The 20,313-nt window shown below is 46.3% G+C and overlaps 1 protein-coding gene across 4 annotated transcripts in view; it reads left to right on the top strand.

The window, feature by feature from the left end:
* The window catches only part of RING1 (ring finger protein 1), a 65,112-nt gene that overhangs the window by 25,288 nt on the left and 19,511 nt on the right, over positions 1–20,313 (top strand). For 2 of the 4 annotated variants that reach the window (XM_069635241.1, XM_069635239.1), the window contains exon 2: positions 11,899–12,044. The exons of the other annotated variants lie outside the window; for them this stretch is intronic. The gene's annotated coding sequence lies outside the window, so the exon portion shown is untranslated. The remainder of the gene's footprint in view (positions 1–11,898; positions 12,045–20,313) is intronic. 4 annotated transcript variants of the gene reach the window in all.

The raw sequence follows: 20,313 nt of genomic DNA, 5'->3' as shown, positions 1-20,313 counted from the left end.
TGTTATCCGAGTCTGCCTATGCCTAATAAATCCTGACTGGTCGGGATCAATCAGTTTGGGGAGGAGTTTATCCAGGCGTGATGCCAGAGCCTTGGTGTAGATCTTTGTGTCTAGATTAATCAGCACAATCGTCCAGTATGAACCGCATAATGACATCCTTATCCGGCTTTGGGAGCAGCACAACCATGGCTTCTTCCATTGTCTGGGTGATACACCCTGCCCCCCATGCCTCCTAAAAAAAGAGTTGAAGAGCTGAACTAAGTGCAGTAACAGTGCCTATCTAAAGGTTTTGTAGAAGCACGCTGGAAAGCCGCCTGTGCCCGGGGGCCTTTCCTGATGGCAAGGCAGCTATAACCACCCTTACTTCTCCCTCCAGTTCTTCCAGTTCTTGAGGAGTGATCTTAGGCAGAGGGCACTGGGACAGGTATTCCCTTTGGGCTCCCTCAGGGGAATATGATTTGTACAGGGATGAATAATACTCTTGTGACGACTGACATTATGTCAGGTAGAGCAGTACTTTCTTGCCCCCCCCCACCTTTTTTTTTAAGGATTGTCCTTGACGCTTCTTTTTTCCTAAACAACCTCGCTGACAGGTGATCCGCGTTCTTGGCTTTGACATAATCCCTCTGTTGGAGGTAGAGCAATGAACGCTCTGCAGCTCAAGTCTGTAAAACATCTAATTGGCCCCTAATAAGCCAATATTTACTTTTTGTTTAAGTTTAGCTTCCAATTCCTCCTGTAAGAGACCTAGTTGTTTGTCCCTCTGGCACTTCATCACGATGAGCTCCCCCCTCCAATGTAGCCTTGAACGCGTCCCACACCACCCAGTCCCTTACACCCTCTGTTGCGTTAAGTGCAAAGTAATCCAAGATTGTATTCTTTATGTCCTCACGTAGGGCTCCACCCTTAAAGATGTGGCTAGGGAACTTCCACCGCCATAGGCCTGGTTCGTTCTGCCCCATATTTAAGGTAATCACTATGGGCGCATGGTCTAACAGGGCGATGCTCTATACCCGTGATGCTACCCAATAGTGACCTTAAAATCCAGGAGTGATCTATCCTTGAAAAGGATCTATGAAGGTGGGAATCAAATGAGTAGCCCCCACACCCCCCTCAGTTCTCTCCAGCCATCTACCAACGCAAATTGGGCCATGTGTTTGTTCAAGCAGGTAGATGGCGCCACCGGGTTGTGGAATACCCTTGCGCTCCTGTCTTCTCCTGGATCCCAGGCCAGATGAAAGTCATCTACCAATATTATCTACCCTTTGGCAAAAGTCCCCAATTTGGTCAGTGTCGCCCACAAGAACCCATCTTGCCTCGTATTGGGGGCGTAGATTGCTGCCACTGTATATGTCCCCCTCTCCCATTGGAAAGAGGCCGCCAGATACCTACCCTCTGTGTCGCCCTCTGTAGCTATGACCTGGAAGCCTGGGATGTCCCGAATAGCAATGAACACCCCCCCATCTTCCCTGGGGCATTGAATTGGAACATATGGCGGTACCCCTTGATTTTTATCCCTGTCTCACCTGTGAACATGCGTCTCTTTGAGGGCTACAATTCCTACAACTTCCCCCGCCCCAAGAACTGTTCCACCTTCCTTCTCTTAACCAGAGAATTAAGCCCCCTTGCCTTTAGGGCGGTCACCCGAAGCACTTCTCTCTTTCCCATGGTCGTCTTACAGTGCGGCTCGCACTAATAAGTGGCTGCCGTTGGGATCCTACCCTGAATCCCCTTCACCCTCCCACCCCCTTCTGGGCGGGCGCAACCAGCCTCTAGCCCCCCCCCGACCCACCATATCTGGAATTGAGCCTTTGTAACAACCCAGAGTAAAGCTGTGCGGGTCCCCCTAGACCCATGTAGATAAGCCAAGACATCCTGTACCACCCACCTCGCCCCGGTACCTTTCCCCTAACTACCTCCCCCAGGCAGACTACAACATTCCTTCCTGTAACCCCCCCTTTTGTCTCAGCGTGGTGCTCCAGTGTCGATGGGCGTGTGGGCACCTTCAACTCCTGCCCCCTCATCGGAGGGGGGGTGTTAAACTAGGCCCTGTTTATTTTAGCCCCTTGTTGAAAAACTTCCTCAACTCACACATACCTCTTGAGCGGTTCTCTCGCCAGTCTTTGTTCTTGCCTTGGTGACCCTTTGTCCTCCATCTTCAGTACCCTCGTACCTTCCTCGCAGGTGGTGACCCGATGCTGTTTCCCTTCCCTTTCGAACAGTAGTCCAAAGGGAAAGGTCCCTTTTATAGCGTATGTCCGCTTGCATTAGGGCACACAGCACCGGGCCCATCATCCTACACTTCACCAGGGTGGTCTGGGCTAGGTCCTAGAATAGCGGAAGTTCTGAGCCATTACAGCTGATTGATCTGGCCCTCCTGGCAGCCGCCAGCACCTTCTCCTTCTGCCCGTACTCGTGTAAGGCCACCACTACATCTCTGGGTCTGGCCACTGGCTCTACCCTCTTTGGCCCCACTCTATGTATGCGGTCCAGCTCTATCCCCGACCAGTCTTCCACCTCCAGCAGGTCCGCGAACACTTCCTGCACCATCCTATGTAGATCCTTGTCTGCCTCAGCAAGGCACTTCAATTTGAAGTTAGATCTTCTCAAATGGTTTTCAAGGTGTTCGCTCCAGGTCTCGAGATTCTGGGTGACCCTTGCTAATTGCTCTACCAGCTCGTCGATCTTCCTTGTGTCCCCTGCAACCTCTTTTATGGCATTCTCCGCTGCATCGGTCCGCTCCTCCTAGTTTCGTTATGTCCCCCTTCACCTCTTGCAACGTTTGGGTTAGTTCTGCTCGCATCATGCTCAACTGCGACTGAATGGTGTTCGCTATCTTGTCCCCAGAATCCTGAAAGCATTGGCGAAGGACCTCCTGGGTGACACTTAATCTTTTGCAGTGCCTACCAGCGCCCCCAAATCCTCTCCTGCCCTGGACCCTTGATCTCCCGTAGCCGTTACCTCACTGTCTCTGCGCCAGAGTCTCTGCAGATTACCCTCCTGTGGTTTCTTCACAGACTTTGGGGCAGCTTGCATGTCCTTCCCCTTGTTTTTGGACATAGTGTGTAGGCAGGTCTGATGGGGGAGCCCTGCCCACTCCTCTTCTCCCTGATCCCTGAAACACTTGTGTATAGGCACGTTATAAATGCCATATCGTATCATATTGTTTCGCATCCTTTAGACCTATTTTAGCCATTCTTTCAGGGCTTAGGAACCTCCTCCCTCCACTGCTTTGTGGGTCTGCTCTTGGCTGTGCGGGGGAGGGGGGAGTTGGAACTCCCCTCTAACTGTGCACAGGTGAGCCACTGTTTGTCCTCCTCATCTGGTTTCAAATGACCCTCCTTCTGGCCTTGCTGCCATGATCACTCTGCCCTGTGCCCGACCAAATGCCCTCTCCCTTATTCTTCCTTGCCCATCACGGATGTAGATTGACTCTTAAGCCCCTCTGTTTGGCCTCCAGATTGGCCCAGGGAGGCTAGGACCCCACCGGTCACTGTCTCCTATGTGTGGTGCGCCTCTTGCTCCCTTATCCCTCTTACTGTTCTTCTGGATGGGGATGCGCTGGCTGAGGCACTATATACAGCTCCAAAATCCAAAATGTACCTCAAATGGGTCTCCAGCCGCCCCAGCTATAACACCACAGGGCCTCTCTTGGTCTTCTCTGCAAAGTGCTGGCTTCAAAGCTTGGGCTGGGGCCCTCCGCCACGCTCCCCCACTCCTCACTGCCACTCTGCTCAAAGCTGGTGATCACTGCCTGCTGATCACTCCATACACTGGCCAGCCTCTGGCTGCTTGCACCCTTTCCTTGGGCCAGGGCGCACGCTGACCTGTGATGGTTCTCCCCAAGGCGGGGAGTGGGAGTCGAGCCCCTCGGGGTCACCGCCTTCCTGCTTCTTGACTTTTGCTGTGTGGCTCCTCCCGGGCCTATTGGCCGCTTCATGGGCCCTTCTCCGCTGCGCAGCTCTCAGCAGTGGGCTACGAGTATGGCCCCTCCAGATCCTCCTGATCTCTCAGATGAGTCGCTGCTTCTCTAGCACAGGGGCGGCTCGGGCCCACCTCGATCTTCCCGCTGGTGCTCACCAGCAGGGGAGCTCCCGCTCAACGAATCCAGCCCCGGTGGGCCTCCAATATCGCAGGCAGCTCCTTCCCAACGGGCTCCTCCGCCACCCAACAGCGTATGCTTTCCGCCACCTCGCAGCCGCACTGGATCCTCTGCCACTCTGGGTCTCCCTGAGTGGTTCTCCTTGCTTGCAGTCTATGAGCGTGCCTCTCAGCTTGGACTGCACCGGCCGCGGGCACAGTGCCCCTGCACCTCAGACACCACGGAGACCAAGGCCGCACACCTGCCTCTGCCAAAGTCCCCCAGCGATCCGGGCTGTTGCACTCCACCACCGCAGCCTACATTGATAAATCCCAGCCTGGGGAAGGCTCTTTCTATCTTTTTTGTCTTTGGCCCCGTGGGGGGGAGCTCCACGATCACACTACTCTCCCCTCAGCCACCATCTTGGAATCCCAATCACTTTTTAATGGGTATCCATCATAGATGCCAGTACAAAATGTACTTTTATGTGACTGCACTGGCATTTTGGGGCACCCAGTCTAGCCATTCTTTGCTGCAGCATTTGTTACTGGGATGATTCTATGACAAAGCAAGCATGATGAGTGTTATGTGTCTAGACTGGCATTAAGGGCAGCTAGTCGAGCCATTTCTTGCTGTGGCGTGGCTTTTTTCACTGGCTATCCAGGGTAAAGCAAACATAAGCATTATTCCGCATCTAGACTCGCTTGCATTATGCAGACAGTTTTCTTGTTGTGACAAGACTTTTAAAGGAAAAACCAACAGGAGTGTGAGGCAGAGCCATGATGGGCATGTTTTCTTATAGTATCATTACTAGCATTATGTTATGTTAAGTTGAATGTGTACCGCACCGCTACCACCCAGGGGCAGTCTCCAGGCGCTTGCGAGGCTCTGCAAAAATGTAGGATGGGGCGTTAATGGTGAAAGGGGTGAGAAGATAGGTTCAGAACCGGGAGGAACTGGAGTCTGGGAGAGTTTTGCATGTGGGCACTTGTGAGCGGCCTCGCGCATTGTAACCGTATGGGTAAGATTCCATGTTTCGGGTGTGTGATAGTTTTGTGTTAGTGTTGTGTGGTTATGATGGATTGGTCATGTGCACTGATTAGATAGTGTCTATAAGGGATTGATTCAAGAGTCACAGGTGGTTGTAGCTGTATGGTAGTCCGGCATCTTGGCGTGTTGTTTTAGATGGTATTGGGCTTTGTGGGTGGTTCACTCTGGATGTCGGAATAGTAATGGTTCTCTGTATGTTTGAGTGTAGCTAGTCCACGATCTGGTGTAAAGGCGTTGGTTATGTAGGAGGAGCTGCAAGGGAAGAGGGTTAGTAAAGTAGGTCAGTTTGTTGTGGTCTCTCTATGGGGCGGCCCTTTGGATGCCGCTTGACGGTATCTAGCCAGGTTCTTGTTTGCGGTTCTTTGGTCCCTCTTGTTTCCTCTCTGGTTGTTTCTCTACGTTGTTGTTGTTGCTGGTGTCCCTTCTAGGTTGTCATTGTCTGCTGGATAGCCAGGTTTTGAGCAGTTTCCTGAAGGTGATGTAGTCTTCTGTGGTTCTAATTAATTTAGGAAATTTGTTCCAGGCGTTAGCAATTAGACGTGAGAACACTGTTCGAATTTCCTTTTTTTGTTATGTTTTACCTCTATCTGTAGATTGTTGCTGAATCTTAGTTCCCTTCCTGGGCGACACCTGCTAATCTTGTCTTGGGGGAATTCCGCTCCTTCTCTGTCTGTGCAAGGCTTTGTGATATTATATGATGGGTTATTTGTAACGCGCTTAATACCCAGAGGTTTCTAAGCGGGTATCGAACCTGTGTTGCTCCGTGTCATCTTGCTTCCAAGGTGAGCATGTTGCCGCTGAGCTATCCTCCCTGAACTATCCTTGTGGGCGATGCAGACTGCTTTGAATTTGATGTGCTTTTTTACTGGTAACCAGTGTAGGGTTTTCAGTGCATGAGTGATGTGTTCTCTTAGTAGGATCCTGGCTGCTGTATTTTACACCCTTTGGGGTTTGATGGTGAGTCTTTCTGGCATTCGTAGGTAGAGGCTGTTTGCGTAAGTAATTCTTGTGAGTATCAGGGATATGATGTGAGGGTTCGGTGGGAGAAGGAGAGGTAGTGAGTAATCCTCTGAATAGTTGTAGGAGGAAGAAGTATTTTTTGGTGTTTGGTTTGACTTGCAGTTCCTCTGATAGTCCGTTGTCCATGAGTATTCCTAGGTTGTTTACTACATTGGTAGTCTCTGGTTGCATTCCCATGCCGATTGGCCAGTCCAATTGTGGGTTCCCTCTATGGAACCCTGTGGGTGAGCATTATTCCTGTTTTTGCCAGGTTCATTTTGATGTTGTTTGTCGTTATCCAGTTGTATATGTCTGTGAGGCAGTTGTTGAGGGTTGTTATTTTGTTCCTGTGTTCTGTTTGTTCACAATCAATTGTGTCATCTGCATAGTTGTAGGTGGTAAGTCGGTGGGATCGAATGATTTTCATCATTGGGCACATGTAGATGTTGGAAATTAGCGGGGAGAGGCTGGAACCCTGTGGGACTCTGCATGATATATTTTTGGTGTTTGAGGTGAACGGTGGTAAGTAGGTTCTTTTGGTTCGGTTTGTTAAGAATAAGGTAAGCCACTTTAGGGCGGATTCCTGACACATTCCATTAGTCTTTTTATTGGTGTTGCGTGGCTGATTGTGTCAAAAGCAGCTGAAATGTCCAATAGAAGGATGGCCGTTTGGGTGTTGTCTGTGTTTATTTTTAGGTCATCTTCTATCGATGGAAGTGCTGATTCTGTTCCTCTCATCGGTCTGAAGCCAACTTTTGATTGGATTTTAGCTGGGTAGGGCAGGTTGGATATCGGTCTGTAGTTGCTTGGGTCTTCTGCGCTTTCGCCCCTTTTTTTTATTAGTGGTTTGATGCATGTTGATTTGAAGGAGGACGGTACTATTCCTTTTTTGAGTGATAGATTCATTAGGTTCCGGAAGCGTGTCGCTGGGATTCTGTGGTTGAGGATTCCTTTGAAGACGTCTGGGGGGCAGGGGTCTCTTAGAGATCCTGCAAGATTGGTGTCCTTGATCAGTGTGGCGAAAGTTTCCTCTGTGATTGCTTCTATGCAGATGAATTTTGCTGTAATCTGTGTTTCGTCTGGTGCCTCTGGTCCAGTGGTGGCCCCGGCCAGGTTGATGGTCTCCTGTATTGTCTATTTTTGCTCTCAGGCAGTTATTGATTTTGTCCTAAAGTGTTTTTGTAGGAGTTATGGAATTTTTGCAGGAAGGTTTTTTTTTTTCTTTTTTCTCAGAGTTCTTTCTGTGGATTGTTTGCTGATTCTATTCTTGTGGTGTAGAGAGTTTTTTTGCTTTGAGGACTGTTGCTTTGTACAGTTTGAGTTGTCGTTGGTATTTTATTTTGTCTTATCTGGTGTATTGTTCTCTCCATTTTGTTTCCATTTTGCGGTTGGTTTTTTCAGTTCTTCTGTGAACCATTTTGCTGCCTGGTTTTTTTTGGTGTTGCTTTGAATGTTTTTGCTAGTGCTAATTGGTCAAGGGCCTTGGTGATCCAATTGTTGAGTGTGTCTTCAGTTGTATCTATATATGTATCAGAGGGATCTCTTTGCTTGGGACGGTTGTGTCTAGAAGATTTGTTAGGGCCTCTAGGCCCAAGTTCTTACAGTTTAATTTCTTGCTGGTGTGGAGTATTTCCTTCCCGGTCAGTAGGCGGGTTTGGGGTGTGATGTAGAATGGTATCCAGTAGTGGTCACGCCACACCATTGGGATAGGTGGTGCCGATGCGCATAGTTCTTCCCTGCAGATAATTGCATCCAGGGTGTGTCCGGCGTCGTGGGCTGATCTATTTGCTTGAACTGCAAGGTTTCCGGGAGTGTGCAGAGTGAGTTTGCTCTGTACACATTTTCTTTTTCGAACCATATGTTGAAATCTCCCAGTATGACTAGGTTGTCGTGGTGGGTTGATGGCATGGCAGCCTCGTTCGCTAGTTTTGTTGCAAAGTTGGGGTTGTAAGAAGATGGTCTGTAGATCAGGAGGAATACTATGTTGATTGTTTCTTTGCTTGTATAGCGCGCTGCACCCACAGGTATCTGGGCGCTTATCTTATAATAATACAATAATGTTCAGATATATACATAGTGATGATATATACAACAAATGTAGGATAATAACAGAATAACATAGTTTCTGCACTAGGTTGGGGAGGGACTGAGCCAGTTTAGGGGTGTCAAACTAAGCTATGTGCAGTTAGGTAGGATGGCTGAGTCTAGTAGTCACGGTCAAGCATAGTGGTAGTAGTACAGATTGGCTTACTTGCCAGAACAGCCAGGTTTTTACTTTATTCCAGAATGAAAGGAACATATGGTCATTCCTGAGTGCCAGCAGTAACTTGTTCCAGGTATTAGCCGCGAGCACTGGAAAGCTGGTTCCCCCTGCTCTGCTGAGTTTGTATTTAGGTATGTTAAGGCAATAGGCATAGTTAGATCTGGTTGGTCTGGTAGACTCTTTTCTAGAAAATGTGTCCATTAGGTATTTGGGAGCTGCATTATTTAGTGAGTAATCCTAAGCGTTCTGAAGGTGATGCTATCTTGGATAGGGAGCCAGTCGGTATTGCGTCGAATATGTGAAATATTGTTAGTTCGAGGAATACCTATGGCAGATCTGAGTGCGTTATTTTGTAATACTTGTAGTTTATGAAGGTTCCTCTGGCTGGTGCCCAGGTAGAGGGTATTACAACAGTCCAGTTTGTATAGTGTAAGGCTCTTGCGAGGATGAAGCGACTATTAGTGGACAGAAATGGTCTGCAGGCGTTTATCAATTTTGAAGTGTAGGCAGTTGATGAGGAAGTTGTATTGATTTGTCTTTGAAGAGTTAGGGCAAAATCTAGATAAAAGCTTAGAGTTTTTGCTTCATTGTCGACTTTGAGGTTGCCATCAATGTTGAACGAAGAGTATTTGGGACTTGTTGAGTCTTAACTTTGATTCGATGAGAAGGAGCTTGGTTTTGTCGTTGTTAAGACATAGGCCATGTTTGGCCATCCAAGCCTGGATTTTACTGTAGATTTTGTTTAGGAGTATAGAGTCTGATTTGTAGTCACCAGAGAGAGTGATAAGTATTTGCGCATCATCTGCATAATTCGTATATATGCAATGCATAGTTCATCTAGATGGTCAAACAGCAGCTTCGTGAATATATTGTAGAAGGTGGGGGAGACACAGGAGCCTTGTGGGACTCCACATGTGATAGGGGAAGGGTCAGCTGAGGCGATGGGGGAAAAGACCCTTCTGGATCTGTCTGCCAGGAAGGAGTTGATCCAGGCTGCGGCTTTAGTGAAGCATGAAGCAGCTCTTGTGAGATGGTTGGTTAGAATGTTGTGGTAGACTAGGTCGAATGCTGCTGATAAATGCAAAAGTAGTAGAGCAGGCTTTCCGTTGTCCCTTGCCTCGTCCATTTGGATTTTTAGGTCCAAGAGGGCGGTTTCTGTCCCATGTCTTGGTCTGAAGCCGGCCCAGAAGATTGTTATTGTCGAGGTGTCGTTAGATTGGTCGTTGAGTTCTATCTTGATTAGGAGAGATTCATAGTCTTCTGCGTTGGTTGTGATGATTCGAGATGCTCGGGTGTGTTTTTTGTGTATAATTGATTCCGCCTCTTCGGTTTTATCTGTTGGCATGTATTCATTTATAATTGTTGGGTATTGCTTAGTTCGCGATGGCTTTATATTTGTCTGATAGCCAGGTTCTGGTAAGGAAGAGCACGTCTGTGCCTCCTTTACTTAAGAGGTCATTGAATTCTGCTGAGTGTTTTGCCATGGATCTAACAATGAGGAGGCTGCAGTGCAGTTTGCTTGTTTTCCCTTTCGAGTTGTTAGTATTGTTTGTTCTGACCAGTTTGTTGTTGGTTGGGTTTCTGTTCCAGGCGGGTATTGTCCATGGTGGAGACCGGGTTGGGACAGCGTTTTAGTTGTCACGTTCCATTTGGTGTCTTGGTTGGGTCTGTATTTGTGGCGCTTGTTGGCTGTTGGTTTGGTGTTGCTGTGCCGTTTTTTTTGTCGTATGTGGACGGGTTGCGTGCATTGTATTCTATCTTTGCTCTGTTATTTGTATGTCTCCTTTGGCCATCTCAGATGTTTGCCGAGTTTTCTGGGGTTGTGGGATCATGCTGGTCGGTGCCTTCTCGAGTGGTTTGGGACTTCTATTATTTCTGTTGTCTGTTCTGGCTTCTTTGTCTTTCTTGTGGCGAGACATGATGTGTGGGTTGTGTTCCTTTGAGTGGTAATCCTCTTTCGATTAGTGTTTTTCCTGGTCTTTTGGGTTTAGTCTTTGCTGTTTGTGGTTTGTTGTTGTTTGTATTTGGTTAGTTGTGGGTAGTTGAGACCTCGGTTGATGAGAATTCGTGGTTCCGTTTGTTTATTGCTTCTTTCTTTTCTGGATCCTGTGTGTTTTTCTTTTTTATCCCGGAGGTCCTTTTGGTTATGGTTCTTGAGTATTGGATTATGCGCAAAGCAAACATGAATACTGTGTGAATACTGGCATATATTGGTGCAGTCAGCATGGAAATGTATTGATTGTGAGGGTTCTGGGTTCCTGCTTTTGACTGGGATGGCAAAGGATTCTCACCCAGCGGGTGCATGCTATGTTTAGGCCTGTGGCTTCCACTTTGGCCCAACATAGTCTCAAGCTTTACCCATGCCACATGGTGATTGTGAGGGTACTGGGTTCCTGCTTATGACTGGGATGGCAAAGGATTCTCACCCAGGGGGTGCATGCTATGTTTAGGCTTCTGGCTTCCACTTTGGCCCAACATAGTCTCAAGCTTTTCCCTTGTCACAGTGGGGGAGGGGGTCATTCAGCATAAGTGCAACTAAGCAAAAGCGGAATGACAATCTGTATTGGTCTGCATATCATCCTACAAATTCTGATGTTCTGAAGTAATGCGTAAGTCATCCCCCAAATCATCAAGAACAAACCTCCTCATCAGCAGGTCATCCCAGAATCATCCCCAAATCATCAGGGACAAACGTGCAATCGCTTGAAGTGATCAAATTTTTCTAAAATAGGGATCACCCACCATTCTGATACATTTACTGATGACTTTAACAGCGTGATGACGTCTGATGATGTGGGGATGACTTCTAGTGTAGTTCGATGATCATCCGATGACCCCATGATGGTCTCTAAAGTCATCCTTTTAGACCATGGGAGGGAGGGGGAGGGAATACAGTTTGAAATCTGATAGGAGGAGGCAGTGCTGAGAGAGTGAGATCTGGGAGAAGGAGGGAGTGCTGAGAGTGAGATCTGGGAGGAGGAGGGAGTGCTGAGAGTGAGATCTGGGAGGGGGGGGGTCTGAGGAGGCGCTATGAGCAGTTGAGACCTGAGAGGGGGAGATCTGATGGGGAGTTGTGAGAGAGTGAGATCTGGGATGGAGCAATTGGGGTCTGAGCTCGAGGGAAGTGTTGTGGGAGAGAGAGGGAACTCTGAAAAGGGTGGTTCTCTGGATGGTGGGAGCCGTACAGGTGGGAGGGTGAGTTCTGGAGGTGGTTGAGGGTTGAAGGGTGGTGGGTGAGTACATCCTGCTCCCTAGTGGTCTGGTGACGCTTCTACCTACAGCTGTTTGCTTTCTGAGGCTTGCTTCATTTTATATGGGCAACTCCTGTTTTGTGGGGTGGACCCGGAGAATGACGACCCACTACCCCAATCCTGGTAGCCTTGAGCGCAGCGAGCGACTCACAAGGGCTCATTGCTGTTATTGACCCAGTGCTAACCACATAGGAGTGATTGGCGCCATGTGGTTCCCTCGGGTGCTAATTGCTTTTCTTTCTTCCTTTTTTAAGGGAATGGGTCTTGGTGCATCTTGCACGTGTGCAGTTTTCATTAAAAAAAAATAAAGAAGGCAGCCTCCATTGGAAATGGGAGTAACTCTTTTCTGTGTCCATGGTGAGGGAGGTTGAGCGGACAGCCTGGAGCGGGAGACGAAAAGGTAAGTGGGGGGGTGGCGCCTGCTGCGGACTGCCACTGGCATGTGGGGGGGCCAAACAAAAAAATTGTAAAACGTGGGTAGGTGCCTGAGGACCCAACAGAACATGGGTGGCGATAGTGGGTTCACGTGCATGGTCCCGTACTTGTGATTGGTCAGTGCATCTGCTGCAGGTACTAATTTATCATTCTATACTAAGTATAGACCTGACTTGGCATACTGAGTTTTTGACTGAAAAGCCAGAACTGTCTGAAAATGTCATATGGAACCTATTGCCATGTGGTAGCAATAAGGTGTGACTGTGCTTGGTTTGATCACTAAACATTGCTGCTTTACTCATTTATCCACCTCTGAAGGATGAAAGGCTGAGTTGGCTTTGTCAGGGTTCGAACCTGTGACATGTAGATCGCACACAGAATGCAATAGCGAGTACCGAACCTACTAGGATATCTTATCGGTATTTTAAGTGCACAAAGAGCTGATGTCACTGATCCCAAGCAGTCCTAGGTGGTGGTGGTGATGTCTTCTTCAGCTGGACTATACTCCTATTTGTATCACTTAGATGACCATGCCAGGTTTAGCACTTCATAAACATATGTAACATGCATCCATTCAATGCTGTGGACAAGGCACTGTACGAGCGAGGCTCGCATGAGTTCCATGGATCTTTGAGTGTCCTCAACTAAGGGTTAAAAGCATACCGCAGTGGTGTAGTCCGCATTTTTCTACGGAGTGGGCCTGCGCCTTATTCACTTGATCTAGGGCAGAAAGGGTGGATGTCCCTTTACATGGCAGTAGCGAGGGGTACTTTTGTGCCTTCCAGTGACTACCCAAGTGAGTGTTTATAGGCCACTCTCATTTAATTGTAAATACCAGATGTTAATATTGCCTAACTAAGCGGTGCTCGTTTTATCGACTGTGTGAGAATAAAGGGTATAAAGGACCCTTCCAAATGTGTGCAATACCCACCAGCCAGCTGTGAGTGATCACTGGCCCATGGCAAGTAAGACCTGGTGTATGTGTGCATATGAAGGATTTGGGGGGCAAGTGACTTTTATGAACCCTTTTAACTAACTACCCCATGAACCAGGGTTTGCCCTAGCAGAACTATGGCATCATTTTCAAACCCGTAACTTCAGGAGTACACCTCTATATGTGTTTTACTCCTGTGGCAGATCAGCAACATGCTAGTTGGCTACTGATTTGGAACCAGCCCACACCTCTGCTTTAATCCTCAGGAAGTCGTGATTTCTGGGGTGGTTTCCCCTCTTGCCTATTCAACCTGAAATTGACAGTAGTTTTGTGGTAATCTTATTCAGCAGCTCTAACGGTATTCCCCGCTGAGCCAACTTGATCCATAGTCTTTCAGTAATTTGGCTGCAAGCGGTGGTACCCTGACCAACCCTGAAACCGATTTGAAGAGGGGATAGCACCTGTGATGTCTCCACTAAAGGACTGGTTGCTGCAAGTGTATTTTTACAAATAGGTTTGTGTCGTGTGTTCTATTCGGTGATACATTATCTGATTACATCTTTGACCCCTTTTGTACATTGGAATTCTAGCACTTTTGGTCCATGTCTGGGTAGTTTCCGGAATCCCATTTGCTATCATTCTCAGGTCCGCTTTTAATAGCTCAATTACTTTATCTGGGGGCTTGAGAGTATTTTAAGTTGAGATAAGATTGTAATAATATTGTATGGATCCTTTGTACTCCCGACTTGCATCGCAGATGTAAGAAGCATAAGATTGATCCTGTGATGGTAGTTTGATGAGCGAAAAGATTGTGATGCTACAGGTTACCCGATTGGAGTTTTGTTTGTATAGCTGTTTGATAGGAAATGTCATTGGCTGATTGCCAAAACTTGGACTTCTTCATTATTCTGACTTCTAGCATCTTTGTCCTCTTATGATCTTTCAACCAATATTTGGAGTATTGCCTCAATTTCTTGGTCTTGAGCCTCCCCTCCTTAGAAGTCTTGTGTTGGTTGTGTAGACATGCTCTCAACTCTCTATGAAGCAGTCAGTTCACAAGATCTTTATTAAATCATATGTGGGCAAATTATTTCCCTCCCACAGCACGACACTATCTGCATGCCAAATAACTGGGAAGCGTGAACATTCTAACCACACTAATGCAGACAAACCAGTGTCCACCTTTCACACCAACCTGCTTCATTCACCGTCTCGATGAATTCAAATATGCAGAAACGGGCATCTCAAGCCATGTTCTTTTAAGTCCTGCATTTTAGCACATCGCTTGCATTCCTATACAGGTGTCCGTGTACCAGAATGCAATGTAATGTGAGCATAAAAACCAAGACGACTACATGATTTCACACCTGCAACTGGATAGCTAGGGCTGGGCGATATGGACCAAAAGTCCTATCTCGATAATTTTGGGCTGAATAGTAATAAACCATGTTCATGTGGGTTAAATGTTCATTTGTAAACCACCAACTCCATGTGAGATGTCACAAACACCTTTTATTTATAAGACATTGAACAAAATAAAGTGCAAACACAGGGAATCTCTTCCTGTTTGCGAATGCACACAGCCGTGTAAATATCCAAATGTAAATACATTTCTTTTAGTATATGAAATGTGTGTGTATATATTTATATATGATCTCAATGTTAACAATAGTCCCGTTCTATATCAATTTAGAAAATATATTGATATAGATCGCCCAGCCCCAGCCAGAGCATCTGCCTAATACCTTATGCTAACTGTAAAACTTCATAACAGCCACAGAAGAGCCTATGTAATAAAGTTACATGCTTGGGGTCCAGGTTGTAGTCCATGATTGACAAGGCATTCAGTTGGTTACTATGCGTGACCTGGATAACCTTTACAGATCTACCAAATCATTCAACACTCATTATTTGCTTCAAATCGGCAAATGTGCACTCTCGTACACCGCTGGGCTGTGGCCAGAAGCGTAGGGTGCAACCACAGGCAATTAGGGTTGGCCTTGCCTGTCTTTCTACATAATTTCTATCCTACTGGTGCACAGTCTTGATTGGGGAAGGGATGTTCATTGGGGGACACCACTGGACAGCTGGCCCCACAAGATTGGGAGTCTCACTTTGTAGGAGTTTCTTGAAGAAAAGAGCAGAACCACATCAGGTTATTGTGGAGGCGGTTCAGCAATGAATCTAGCAAAAGGTTTGATTGTTAAGAGACTTTAAGGGATGCAAGGAGGTCAAACCTGACCAGCAGACCTATGTGATCTTTGTCCTCCAGCCTATGTGCGCCATCCTGAGACCCCAAGAGCTGTTTCTTTCTCATGTAACACCCTAAATCTTAATTGCAGAAGAGTGAAGCAATGTTGAAGATGCAAGAGCCGGAAATTGTCTCAACACCACCTTATCTGTGCTCTTAGCTAATGTATGAAGGGTGGTTGATTTGAAATGTGTCGCACGAGGAAAACTGAATGCGAATCCACTCAGCTAATCAGTCACTCACATCCTGCACCCCAGTTGGGGTTACTGCAATATTCACAAAGGTTCAACAAATTATTATACGAAAAAGTTCCAGTATTCTCTAGCTAAATTGTTTAAAGTAAAGACAATCTCTTAAGCGTGCTCAGTCAAATGAGTTATTTAATTCTTGAACAGAAGAGGAGGACATCTGTAGCCTCAATGTATCAAGAGCTTCTGTGCCAATGCATTTCGGAGATATTTACTCCTTCGTCAGGATTGAGCCCTCGATGTAATCACAATAAATCATAACATTAATTCATCAAACAGTGATATGACCAGTTCATGCAATTATGGCGTAATCAATATCAAATCAATAATGATGGAAATCCAATGGAAACATAAACATACCACAGTTCAAATGTGCAGCCAATAGTAACGTATGTGGGGTAAGGAAAAAAAGAAACAAAATCATGTAATAATATAACAACGTTTGTCATTATGCATCAAATACCTATTTGATCAAAGTCAGGAAAGTACCTCAATCTTGTGACCAGCCGGTCAAAAATAGTACGAATTTTTGTGAGAAATGTTGTATACTTCCGTGTTCCAACTATCTACAAATCAAACAAATAGGAGTATCAAAACGCTGTGAGATCGTTGCAACAAAGTGTGTGCAAAATGTGCCTAAGGAAAACGCTTGCCTCCACAGTCTGTGCCGGTGTTACGTGTTCTACTAACAAACAAATTCAGATAGTGTTCTGAATGCCTCCCCAATAAGACCCTTAAAGAGGTCTGTTAAGAAATGGATGATCAATTGAGTCACTGTTTATTAAAAGTCCTAAGAGCTGTTATCTTCACTTATTGTGTAGGGTCACTGCTTACCTCTTCTTGGTGCGGCAGCGATTCAGAAATGGGCGCGCTATCAGCTTGTTATAATTCGTTGATATTTAACCTTTCATTAATGTTGCCTGTATTCAAGAAGTAGTAAACCTGGTGACTTAAACGGGTGAACTAAATTGGCTAACCTACGTGTAATCCAGAAAGCCGGACTGTAGATTCGGCTCAGGGTGGAACATAATCTGTCAATTAAGTTTAACAAAGCAAATCCATAATGCCGATTGACTGTAGTCCAAATGATTAAATGTGTATAATGTAATAAGTGGTTAGATATTGAAACATAGAAGCAGAATCCGTGTTATCCCTCGCATAGTCACATTATATGCAGCAATAAAAGTAAAACTCTGTTTACTTTCGGTACAGCAATGCAAGTGAAATACTAGTCGTACCATGCACAAGGTATTTCTGTTAAACGATCAAATATCTAATCTATCTACAGAATTTAAGCAAGTCTAATCACGCATTAGTAAGGTGTATTGACTCATATTGATATTCTCAAAATTATGTAAGCAGTATATTATGATGCATGTTTTCAGATCTGTGATATTCAATCTGGTTGTAGAACTGTACACATATATTATTAAGATAAAATGACAAATGTTACTGCTCTTAGGCAAAACCCCATTCTGGAGACAACAAAATATAAACAGTAACGACAACACTACAATATGTAGACTGCACATCTTAATGTTGAGACCTCATATGTTAATGGATCAAATGTAACAAAAGACATTGATTTCTTCATTCATGCCATGAGGGCTCAAGGACCCCAACCAATCTATCCAAAAAGTCTCTCTCCTGTCGAGTTTGAGGCTGATGTCCTCATGGGGATTGTTCATACTCGCAACTTCAGAATTTGGAACCTTATTTGAGACAAATGATGTCTCTTTTCAACCCAATGTCTTGCCAATGCAGAGTTCATATTTGAGTTCCTGATGCACGATCTGTGCTTGTTCCATCTGGTTTTGGCCATGCATTTAGATTTTCCTATATAATATAGGCCACAAGGGCATTTAATTGCGTAGATAAGGTTGCTGCTATTGCATGCTCCTTAGAATTTGAATTCACCATTACAGCAAATATTGAAACTTGGTAGTGCCCCCCCCCCCCCTTTTTTGATTGGTAATGTGTCCCATGATCCTATAGATTGATCAGTAGTTGGCTTTGATCCAGGTGGCATCAAGATTTACTTTTTTAGTAATTGGGAACAGGCCCTTCCTTAAGAGATGTGGGTATTGCAGTTTGGAATAAAAGATTGATTAGTGGCCCACGGGATTTTGGCGACAGAGTTAGTGTGGACTTCAGGCCTTTCAGATTTTGAGTGGGTGTTAAAGAAAACGGAAACATGGTCTGGCTCTGTAATGGGCAAGACTGGTTATGGGCTTGGAACGTTTGCTTGGGTGGTGGATAAGTCATGTCTGTTATGGTGTCTTTCTGTGGGTCTTTAGGAGACTTTTGTAAATGACGTTGTCCTCTGGCCTTTGATCTCTCCATGTTGACTCTGCACTGCGAATAGGCTGTTTCGTGTGTTGGAAATTGATCAACCAATGGACAGACTTGAGATTGTATCGGCAACTTCAGCAAGGGGATCAAACAGGACTTGTCACGCCATCTAGGTCACCACACATTTTTAAAGGTGCAGGAGGGCTTAATTGTGGAGAGTTCTCCTGGGGCAGTAGTCTTTAGTGACAGTCGCACCAGACAGTAGGTGTTTATATAAGGCTGTGTGTGGTTCAAGATAGATGCAGAGAAGACATTGGTCACGCCACCTGTGGGTTAGAATCCCTGCCCCAGTGGTTGGTGTGGACAATCTCGGGATTGTTATCTGGAGATGAGTGTCTCCTGGGCGGTTGGTAGGAATCGCATATGACTCGGTGGAGGGGAATTCATTGGCTAGTCAGTCTGATCGTAGGTTGTTTTCCTTTTTTCAAAATTGACGTTATGTCTTTGCATCAATCCGAAACTAATGTTTTTGAATTACAAATTTTAGAAAAGTGGTAGGGAGTAGAAAAACAGAGAAGTTTACTGGGGGTTTATAAAACCTACAGCTTACAGCAATGCAAAAGATCAGGTCCTGTGGATGGCAAAGGCCTTCTAATGAGATTTAATGATGACACATAGTGGGGGCATTTCTGAATACCATATAGAATTTCTCTGAGGCAATAACGGACTCTTTTAGTGTTGCCTTTAACCGAGAGAGCATGAAGTAGGAAGCATGCATGACGATTGTCGCACAAATACCATTGCAACCCCTCACCTTCATGAAGGGAACATGTGAAGGAAGGAGCCGCCTCATTAATGAGGTTCAGTACTACTCTATGCAGGCCGTAGCATGACCCCTTCATGAAGGGAACATGAATATGTGAAGGGGTCGCCTCATTAATGAGGGCAGTACTACTCTATGCAGGCCATAGCATGACACCTTCATGAAGGGAACATGAATGTGAACGGGCTGCCTCATTAATGAGGGCAGTACTACTCTATGCAGGCCGTAGCATGACCCCTTCATGAAGGGAACATGAATATGTGAAGGGGACGCCTCATTAATGAGGGCAGTACTACTCTATGCAGGCCATAGCATGACACCTTCATGAAGGGAACATGAATATGTGAGGGCAGTACTACTCTATGCAGGCCATAGCATGATACCTTCATTTTATTTTATTTATTTGCATCTGTAAAGCGCACAACTGCCCTCGGGCATCGCAGGGCTGTTAGGAAGGCTTACTTGGTTACATAAGTGCGAGCAAAGACATACAGTTTGCCTGACCCCCATTTGGAGGATGGCATTGGCATACAATGCATAACTTCAAAATAGGTGTCACAGACATGGTGCACATCTCCATCTTGAAGGACGGCATCAGTAAAGTCAATATGGGTGGCACATGCATGATGCACAGCCCCATCTTGAAGGGCGGCATCAGCATCAAATACCTAGGGACCGTTTTTGGTGGCCGTGGATGGGAGGGGGGTGGTAGGGAAGAGAGGAAAGGGGCACATTCAGTACACAGGCGACCTTAGGGGGGGGGGACATTCGGTGCACAGGCGACCATAGGGGGTGAGGGGGTGGGGAAAGCATTCAGTACACAGGCGTCCATGGGGGGATTTGGGGGGAGCATTCAGTACACAGGCGACCATAGGGGGGGATGCGGGGAGCATTCAGTACACAGGCACTCGCTACCATCGCGTACCTGTAGCGGACAGGTAGCTGACAGGGGCCTTAGGATCGGGCCTTGAAAGTAGGGCTGGCCAAGCCTCCCGGCTCTTCAATAGGCCAGTTGAAAGACACTCCGGCCAATCAGGTCACAGCAAACCAAAACTCCAAGCACACCGGTGCACCAGGCACGGGCGGCCCTCATGGAATGATCAGCCTGACATTAAAATCCACGCAAAAATGTGTGTTGCCTCCAGGCATCACGAGGAGGAGGCAGAAGAGTTCTGATGCAGCCAATGCTATTTACATAGAACAGCTGATGATTGCGGATGCACAATTTAAACATTGACAAAAATGCAGGAATCCCGCGCTCAATTGTGCCATGAGTATAACGAGCCCCTATGGCCTACCTTCGCTCCGGATGGTGAGGTGTGCCATAAAGGGAACATGAGTACGTGAAGGGGCCACCTCATTAATGAGGGCAGTACTACTCTATGCAGACCGTAGCGTGATAGATTTGTCTGAAACAAAAGCTTTGGATGTTCCAACCATATTTTTTAGCCAGAAAGTAGAACACGTGGGAAATGAGAAGGCTTGCATGTTTCACAAATCCCTTTGGACCAAATGAGTTTGCTCAATCTCGTATGTGAGGGGTGTGCTTTGTTAATTGCACAATGCGTGTGGATCAGAAACTTTCATGTTGTTCAAGGGATTGGGTGCTGGTGATCTTGGTGCTGCTCTGTGCCAGCGTGCCAGATCACGCATAGATACCAGTTGTTGCTCTTTGCACAGCATCCT

The sequence above is a fragment of the Ambystoma mexicanum genome, chromosome 13 (genome assembly GCF_040938575.1).
Source record: "Ambystoma mexicanum isolate Mex_15411 chromosome 13, UKY_AmexF1_1, whole genome shotgun sequence".
Lineage (NCBI taxonomy): Eukaryota > Metazoa > Chordata > Amphibia > Caudata > Ambystomatidae > Ambystoma > Ambystoma mexicanum.
The sequence above is the reverse complement of the archived record's forward strand: the minus strand, read 5'-3'. Positions and strand labels throughout refer to the sequence as shown.